We start from the raw sequence: 10,139 nt of genomic DNA on the forward strand, positions 1-10,139 counted from the left end.
CATAAATCTAACTTAATGTCAGTCAACTTTTTCTCAAAAGTCAAACAATAAATCTAGTGAGAAGTGCATGCAATATTTGCCATCAGTTGAGCTGTGCAAAAACTTACAAAACAATATGTGGACATTTTCATATGTAATACTTGAATACACATTATGCAATACACTCTTTTTGAGGTATTTTATTTGACATTGGAGGCCTTATGGATTGCGTAAAGGCACACAGTTCTTCGAGCCAGCTATTTTTTTTGTACTTAGTACATGATGTGCCATCCCCTGAGATTAACATAGGTGTTCTTGAGGCCAGGTTCACTTGTATCCGAGCCACAGTCGTATATTACAATGCAGCTGAGGTGGCAGTGGCAGTAACTCATTCTTTTCTATTCTATTCTGTCTCTGCATATTCCGCAAAGCCCCTGCTGCTCTGCACTTAGAAGGTCACCTCTTTCATCAGCTATTCTATTTGCATTCCAAATCGTACGTACATGAAAAATCTGCCACTGAGTTTTTGCGGCGGCCCTTCGAAGGCAGATTAGATAGAATTTGCCATACGAACCTTATGCACGCTAACCTTTGCAGATGGCCCCACTATTGTGGAGAAATGGATTGCCTAATAAACCATATCATCCAACATATTTGCCGCTTGGCTGATCAAATAGAGGCTATGTTTTTTGAGCAAATTCCCTTTGTCAAATTTGTCAGTGTTCATGCTGCCGTTGTGGGTTTGGGTCACCGAGAGGAGGAGGCGGGATCCTTAGTGTATCGGGTTAAAGTGCCGACCAATTTGGACTCTTTCTGAAGATGAGACAATTTTTCCACAAGATTTACTTCATCAGAGGGGAATATTTCATATTCCCTCCACTTGTTTGTGTTTGCTATTGTTTTCCCTCTTATATACTGCACAAGGTTGGTGCAGTGTAGCTCAAAAGTAACGGACAGTTGTTAGTCATTTATTTCACCTCATTAATTGAGATGGATATATAAAGTAGATAGTAAATAAAAGTCATTAATAGTGCGCTGCTGCCTTCTTTGATGTCAGAACTACATGCTACACAGATATAGCTTATTTTTCCGCGCCATCTTCTTATCAGATTTTACATGAATCATTAAAATATCCATAAAGCTATTCTGACATTAATCTTTACCATTCATCACTGAATACCCACTTTCAATCTACCATTGGGCTATGTGGTGGTAAAGAAACAATGCTACTTGTAAACCTTGCAAGGTTTTCACCAGAAATCTAATTTCACAGTGGAGCCCTAATTCATCGCTCCCAGAAAAACCTCTTTCATCAAACTTTGCATATGAGCAGCCAAGTGATGCACAAGCTCTTAACGGCATGCTTTGCCTCCTTTGGTGAGTTGGCCAACCAATCCATCTTAGTGACTGTGCTCAGAGCAGAGGAGTGGGCAACCGATGCTCCCGTCACTGGGCTCCTGCGGGAGATGGATTGGGGCTCCATCGCCCACCTCCAGTCCGGTACCAGCCCAGTGGCACAATCTGGACCTCAGTGTTGAGAGCCACGTGGTGGGCCTTGTGGGGCTCTATGAGGGGGCTATGAGAGGCAGGATGGAGGATGCTGTGTCTCAGTCACTCATGTAGAATCCAGATCCTCTGCTCCACAGGAGGTGAAGCTGGACCTCCTGTTTGTGTTCCACAGAACAGAGTGAGGGTGTCCAAGTCATTGCCTGCCTGCACAGTTGCTAATGCAGGCATTTCATCTATGACAAAATGTCACGCAATAATGTGATCATCAGCAAAAGAAAAGAAAACTAACTGACATACATTGACTTGTTTAGCATATTAAAAGGGAGAAATCACAATCTGCTGAGAATATGTGACCTTCATCTTAAGTTATGTCCTTCAGTGGCTATTAGTCACTGAACTGTCTGACGGAACAACAAATACAATAAATGATAGCCCTGATTCCTCTTAATCTAATACATCTTTTAAATGTACATCCACGCTTAAAATAGCTTGTCCTTCAGCAGGAGGAGGAGTTTTGTTTCATCCTTTCATATCGTTCATCATGACTGACTTTAGAACTGAAGTGAAAGCTTCTTTTATTAATCACAAAGAGCTCAAGTCAAGGCTTTGCACTCCGTCGCTTGCATCCAATTTACAGCAGCGATAATTCATGCTATGCTAAACATTTCTTGTAAAATGTCACTTTGTGTTTGTAATTAATTTCTAAATTAATAAGCAAAATTCTGAGTTATGGCATCAAACCCTTTAAAAACCTTGGTCACTAAATAATGCATCAAGGCGCCACCTGGATTGATCGAGACGATAACAAGAATGTGACTTTGGGAAGATGTGAACCCTTCAAGGACTTGGCAGGTTGTTTTGAGTAATGCAACAAAGCTGTGGGCAAATTAAAGATGATCTTTTATTCTTTGAAGAAATCTTTGACAGTAACAAATAGAAAAAAGTGTCTTCACTCCCCTCTCTTGATTATTAGTACTGTCATTCACTCCTTCTGTTCCTAATCTCATCCCTGACCAGGGTGGCCTGTACCATAGGACTGCAATCCATGCTTCCATGGAGGGAGCAATGTTTTAGGTTACCTCCTATATGGAGTATCAAGTGTCCCTCATCTAAAGCAAGCTATGGGCTCTTGATCAAAAGGAGACTAAAGAGTGGGGAGGACACATGGAGTTTTCCTGCAGCACCGAGCTTCAGCCATGAGGGCACATACACCTGTCACATACCAAACAAGTGCATGAATCTCAGCTGATAAATCACATCCGCTCCGTTACCTTAAAACTTTACTAGAAAAGTTGTGCTAGTTCTGCTTTAGGTGGGAAGCATGAGGGATGATAATTAAAGTAACTATTACAATGTAAACTTTAAAAACGTTTCATTAGGAATTTTTCCTTCGGTGCAAGTGACCCATCTCCGTTTCTTTAGTGCCACTGATGGCAACATCCATAACCTGTCCTCTGATATTTCATTCCCATACGGGAGCCATGAACCTAAGATGTAATCGATACACAGACATACAGGCCTCCTGTGTTATAACAAGGGGGACAATGTCTGCTCAGCTTCCCGTGCCGTTACACAGTTCAGGCTTCCAATTAACCTGAGCGGATCCCCATGCCAATCATACAGGGCTTCTATCGACAAGCTGCATGAAAAGAATAATGTTGTTAGGATGATGTAGCTCACGGTAGGAGGGCTGCTTCTCCCCCCTCCCGCTACTGACAGGGATAAGTGTTGTAGTCATTTATCACCTCCTCTGTGGTCACTGAGGGGCCAAACAGGGCTGCATGTCCCTTACACTCTTTTTTCGGTGGACCGCGGTACAAATGTGCCTGATTACAATCGTAAAGCATGGAAATGGGACTGAATTTCAGTGTCAGTACCAAAGGCTTTGCACATTCAGCATTCACATGAATCACTTCATACCGAATAACAGATGAAATAGTCTGATTTTGTAAGCTAGTGAATTTGGCAGATTAAGTAGGATTTTACTGAATCAGTAGCAAAAACTGAGCAAATAAGAAGTTGATTTAAGGGATAATTTTTCAGCTTTTTTAGCCTCCATTTTCTCTTCATGTTTGAACCCTTCGCCAGTCTTTTACCTGACATGTTGATGTAATATATACATTTGTATAAAATGTGCATGTATTGTTTTAAAAAAAAAAAGTTCGGATATTATCCAGAACATCTGGAGTTTGGCAGTTTGTTCCAAAGAGAGAACAGCATCCAAACTGTATTACACTATCAAAACCATATAGTCCATAAGTAGTGAACATACCTGCTTATTTGTCAGCAGGAACAATTTTTATAAATCTTGTCTGAAAACAGATGTGCCGTAACTGTTGAAGTGGGACGAGAGATCAATCCATTTATTTTTTCCCCCCGTCTACTGAGAGACAACATACAAATTGAGACTGTATCTAAGTTACAACAGCAGCCAAGTGTGGCCTACTAGGATTTCAGGAGTGATTGAGAGTGTGTTTCGATGCTCAGGGCCAAACTCTAAAAGCATTGTTACATTGACAAGGCCGACGCAGAGGAAGAATGTCTCTCTACATTTACTCCCCTTTTCTTGGACCACGCTGCCACTGGCGACTCTGATATTGATTATTGTGAAACTAAAATCAGCTCAAGGAGCACAATCATTAAGACAAATGCAGTTCCACTCAATGCCAAATGCACAAGGACCTGAAACTCTTACTACAGGACTTCAGAAGGTACACAAAAATCCTCTGTGCACACAAGTACACACAGTGTATTGTGACATCTAAAAGGACCGGAAAACCCAATTTCCATGGATTTTTTTCTATTAGTTTAAGTTAAACACTAAAAATTAAAAACACACAAGCAAATGAACTGATGTGAATACAAGTATCACAGTGAAGTGAAAATATATAAGAATTAATTTTTATTGTCCTTGTTATAAAATGGATTAAATTTATTTTTCACCTCAAGATTCTACACACAATACCCCATAATGACAAAGTGAAATAAAGTGTGCTTGAAATCTTGAAAATGTATTATGAAGGGCATCTGGTATGAAAATCTACTAAAACACCTTCACCACAATCAATAAGGGAGCAGCTGAAAGTAACTTTATTGGTGCCATAATACTCTTATTTCATGCAAGTATGACTTGGATCAGAAATAAAGATAATGATATGATCTGCAGGAATTTATCAAGTGGTTCCAGTAATCAGCTACCTTTTCTTTCTTTCTTTTTTTTCCTAAAGTTGACATAAAACACAAACTGGAATTTTTTTAAGCAGTCTAACACAGTTGACCTCAATCTGAAGATGACTAGAACACAGAAATCTGCATCATCCAGTGTGCTCCCATGTAGTTCCACATTATTGTGTGCCACGGTTTCATCATAGCTCCAGAAAATGTAAAAAGATGCACTATGTAGGATGTACAGTATATTATGCACATTAGTGTGAACAATGATATTCCAAAAGTTTCCTCATAACCACGATCAATTTTTCTTGCTTAGCGCAGACACAGCTCTGAGTTGAGGATGTCAGCGCAGACTTAATGTGGCCCCCGTACCTTTAAAACTTTCCATTTGTTATGTTTGGTCATCCCATTAGTTGCCATTTATTATCATTAGTGTGATAGAAGCCTCTTCCTTGCAGAAGCAGGAAAAAAACTACATTTTCACATTAGACAGAGCTCCACTGGTGCATCAGATTAATGTTCCTTTTCACAAAAACAGAAAAAGCAGGTGTAACATGAACTAGCCATATGACTATTTCATTATGCTGTCTGTTTATTTGCTTCTTCCCTTGATTGTCAGTTAGTTAGTTCCTCTTTGGTGGAAGTGCATTTTAACAATATGTAACTGATGCTTTGATGTTCAAAAGTAGCCTCTATGTTGACTAGTGGGCCAACAACAGGTTAAATTACTTAATGCCTCATATTTGATCTGAACTTATCACTGTGCATGCAACAAAATGATTATTTAAAAGACACCTGACTGATTTGATCAGTACAATAATATGCAATTTGCATAAGAAAACATTGTTCTAAAACTTAGAGAAGTTAAAAAAGCTGGAACATCTGCGAAAGAGAAATAAATGAATGATTGTCCCCATAGATTTTAACTACATTTTAAAACAGTGAAGACTATACTGAATCCATCTTGCTGGAGTGGGCAGGTCTGGATGTGTCGGCCTTAGGTTCATGTCCCTGTCCTGCCCAGTGTGAGTGATCAGCAGCGTGGCCCCTAGCAAGCAGGACAGGTGTGTCGCTGATTCACTCTGTATTACATGGAACGTGATTAATGGTTTTCTTAATGTATTCACGGCAGTAATAGAAGTCCCTCACGACTAACCTTGCATAAAAATGCAAATGAATAGAGACAAACTGCCGAAAAAACACAACGGGCAGGGCTAAGCCCGGAAGCCTTGGGAAGTGGGTGTGCATATTTCTTTATTTCATGGAGAACAACTTAAAATTGTAGATTAACCCTTGTCATGTTGGCATAATTAAAGATCCCAAGGAGCCATAAGAAAAATCCAGGAACAGGCTATTGAAAATACTTTTTATTTTGTTTAACTAACTTAAGGACTTAAGTTAACTTTAATTAACTTAAGGACTTAAGGACTTTGTTATTGTGAGACAGTACAGGATCCTTAATGTGCTTGTTATCTATATATTTGTAAAATGATATGATTACTAATCGTAAAAAGCATCTGTAACAAAAGAATTGTTGTAATCACTTCAGGTGTATAACATGAGTTATGTGCTCTGTTTGTATCCATAGTATGTTTAGTCTTTATGACAATAAGCCACCAAAAAAGGCCATAAAGCATGTCTAATAACTCAACTTAAGTTGATTTCTTGGTAAAGATGAACTTCACAGACTTCAAAAAGTTTATAACTAAGTTCCGTCCTGTCTTTAACTATATCAATATGTATTTAAATATAATCGGAGAAACGTGTATTAATATTCATGATTTTTTAACGCCAACTGCAGGTGCTAACGAGTTAGAAGTGAATGAAAACACGTATAAAATGTCCATACAGTTAACATAGACAAAAACAGGGATGTTGTTAAAGCATTACTCATTATGGAAGGCTTAAATGCTAAAAGTTTTGCACATTAGACATATTTTAGTCTCATAGGGAAAATAAATAAATAAATAAATTAGTCATGTGATCATGAATCCACAGGAGTCCAGTGACAATAACAGTCTTAGTCTGATGGCAACAGCTACACTGGAACGCTAACATTGAATAATAAATATTTCTGAAGTTTTCTTGACAGAGTACATCATGATTGCTGAGGCAGTCTGTTCATCAGTAAGTCCCCCCCCCCCCCCCCCTCTTTTATCATCATAAATAATGTTGATTAATTAGCAAGTCAAAATCACTGAGGATAATCCATGTAGAATACATCACTGTCAGGAGAACTGTTGAATATTGCATTTAGACCAGGAGCATTTTAATTACAGAAGTCTTAACATATTAATTAGGACTCGGAAGGAGCATAACATTTAGAAAACCTGAAAAATTACTTTTGTACTGAGAGTTTGAAGTATGCCTGTTTTAGTTTGTTTTTTTGTTTTTTTTTTCCAATTGTCAGTTCGCTTCTTTGCTATCTCAGTAACGTCTCGAGGGAATTTCCTTAAAATAGGCACCAAGATTCACTTCTGCTTAAAGATAAACTGATTAGATTGGTTGTAAGAGATCATGGTTACTGTAACTCCCAAAACTCTTTTCCCCGTAACTGAAGAATTTAAATGAACACAAATGATGTTAATAAAAAAATATAAGTATCTCAAGTATTTCCAAAAGCCACATTCACTGTGACATCTTAATGTTCTTGTGACAAAACAACACAGTTTACAACACCGTAAAGCCTATTTTATAGTCACTGCAGTGGTTGTGATTGTGATTGTGATGTTTGGGGAAATGCCTGACTTGTATTTCCTGAATGATAGATGTCGCCGGTCAGAAAAAAACATCAGTGTCAACACAGAAGTCGAAGAGTATAAATAGCAGGCAAAGAAGTTTTTTTCAGGTTTTCTCCAGAAAGTCTAATCTTTCCAGCTGTGTAGTCCGGGAATTTTTGAGCTCCTGTGCTGACAACATTATTGAAATGTGGCACCATTATAAAAAAGGATTAAAAAAATGAAGAGGTACACAACAAACTGAAGCAAACACAGCAGCATTTGTGACGTCGATTTTGGTGCACAATTTTGGATGACATTGGCAAACAAAAACTAGGCGGAGATTCTAATCATTTTTATCCTTTGTTTTTTTTTCCCGGCTGCCCACCTTAAAACTGATGTCATTGTCCTGATATGTGTTTGAATCATCTGTAGCTTTACAGTTTATAGCTTCTTTAAAGAAATCATCCATATGTGGAGAAGTTTCTACGTCCATGTATAAACTCTGCAGTATTTTTGTTGTTTTTTTCATGCCCAGCTCATGAGCCATGACCAGCAATGGGAGAGATGCAGATTTAACCAGAACTTTCAAAAAACAAGCTATTAATGAACAGCTGGATGAGTGTTTGTATATCCAAAGTCAAGCAAACTGATAAAATGGTGATCGGTGGACAGACAGAGAGGAATGGCTGAGGCAGCCATTTCTTAAATGCTCCAGGGAGACCAGGTGCTCTCAGTCATTAACTCCTCCTACTAGTAACCTGCAAGACAACACGGAGGGTCAAACACAGGAAACCCTTACAGCAGGTCCTGGGCAAGACAGAGAGCAGTCACAACACACTGATACAGGAGACATGTAACAGGACAAGAACAGCAAAGCTCAATAAAGCCACGTTCAATTAAAGAGAACATGAATGATGAGGTAATACAGTAAAGTATTGTCTTATGTTTTCATTTCTGCCAATTACTGCTTAAAAGAAAACAATGTGCGTAAAATTATATCTTATTTAAGCTAAAATATTGACAGTGTTATTGTTTCAATTACAAATTTGGTTTTGCAAAGTGCATTCATGCCCCATGCTTAGCAAAATATATTGTACTGTAGTTAAGCACTTTTAGCCCCTCGCTGCCTGAGTAATTTTCAATTATGCTCTGCATTTTCTGTCAGTATTTAAATATTTCATTTATCTGTATTCTGATGAAGCCCTGTTAACGGCACATTTTTTGGCCAGCTCCAACCTTCTGCTACTTCTACAAACAGTACATGTCTTACAGGCACTTATCTACAGCCAGTGAATTGAATAAATCATTTGAATTCGCCTTTATATGCAGCAGGCTTTCTGCTTGAATGAAAAAAAATAGTTGCGCCCTTCCCAGTCTGTTTCACTCACAATGTTTGAAGGCTGACACATGTCTGCACAGAAGGCCAACATGAGAAGTACTTTAACAAATCAACAGCAAAAGGTCATTTGCATTTATTTAAATACTCCAAGCTAAATTAACAATCACTGTAGCGTTGTGCAAAATGCTGGAAATTGTAGGCTGGAAAAGGCTTTTCTTTGTTTTACAGGCACACGAGCCTGAGTGAGATATAAGATGATGCACTGCCTGTGGAGGTAGCTGGATTGATTTAGGTAGGAGCATATCTCCTTTGTCAGATTCACACGAGGCAGATGACTTTAAACCACAGCTGAAACACCCTCTCTGTAGGCACAGCCTTAAAAAGTAGGAATCGCTTTGTAATAGGTCTGAATTTATTAATCTTTCCAAGCATGTCTCACTGTTTTACGACGCCATGACACATTCATATCAGCATTCATGAATCCAGGAGCCAGCATTTTAACAGTGGAGCCCATCAGAACCAATCTCATCAGATGATGTGGGGCTGAGATGAATATGGCATCATATGGTACTCTGTGTTCCGTAACGTGTTAATGCAGAACAGTACCTCTCTCGTTGGCTGCTAATGTGGAATATACTGGAGGTCCAACAGAAGGGCTGTGACAGCAATAATTGTGATATACATTGAAGAGAAGAGAAGTTTCAGGTGTGATGCCATTGAGAAACATCCTAAAGTTGAAAATAAAGATTGATGTCTTCCACTGCTATTATTAATATATTGATGGTCCTGTCAAAACATTACAAATCAAATTTTTTCCTCCTTATTGATACATTAGCTCAGCTAATTGATGAAAATCCTGCAAAACCCCTTCATTTTCCCCCTACATGCTATTTGTCTACCATCTGCTCCACATCCCTTGGGGATGGTCATGATAGGTTAAAATCACTGCTGACGAGAATCTCGAATGCTCACAAGTTAAGTTTAGTACCACTAAACTTTTGTACCACCAATATCAGTATCTGGTGCAAAGCAATAACGCAACTTCAAAATAAAAGAAATAGAATAGAACTTTTTGCTGTAAGTACATTTCAAAACATGTAATAGACACTTTATTAGGTACACCTTGCTAGTACTGGATGGAGAACTATCTCAGTTCTTTCTGGCATAGAGTCAACTAGGTGCTCTAAACCCTGCTCAGAGAATTCCGTCCAAGCTGACACAATAGTATCACATTTGTCAGCTACACATTCACCACATTCCAAAGGCGCTCCATCAGATTGAGATCTGAGATCATTTGAGTATAGTGAACTAGATTTCGTGTTGAAGGAACCAGTTTGAAGTGATCTGAAATGACATTAAGCATCATCCTGCTGGAAGCGTCCATTAGATGATGGGTACAATGTGGTCAAAATGGTCTAGAA

This window comes from Astatotilapia calliptera, chromosome 13 (genome assembly GCF_900246225.1).
Source record: "Astatotilapia calliptera chromosome 13, fAstCal1.2, whole genome shotgun sequence".
Taxonomy (NCBI): Eukaryota; Metazoa; Chordata; class Actinopteri; order Cichliformes; family Cichlidae; genus Astatotilapia; species Astatotilapia calliptera.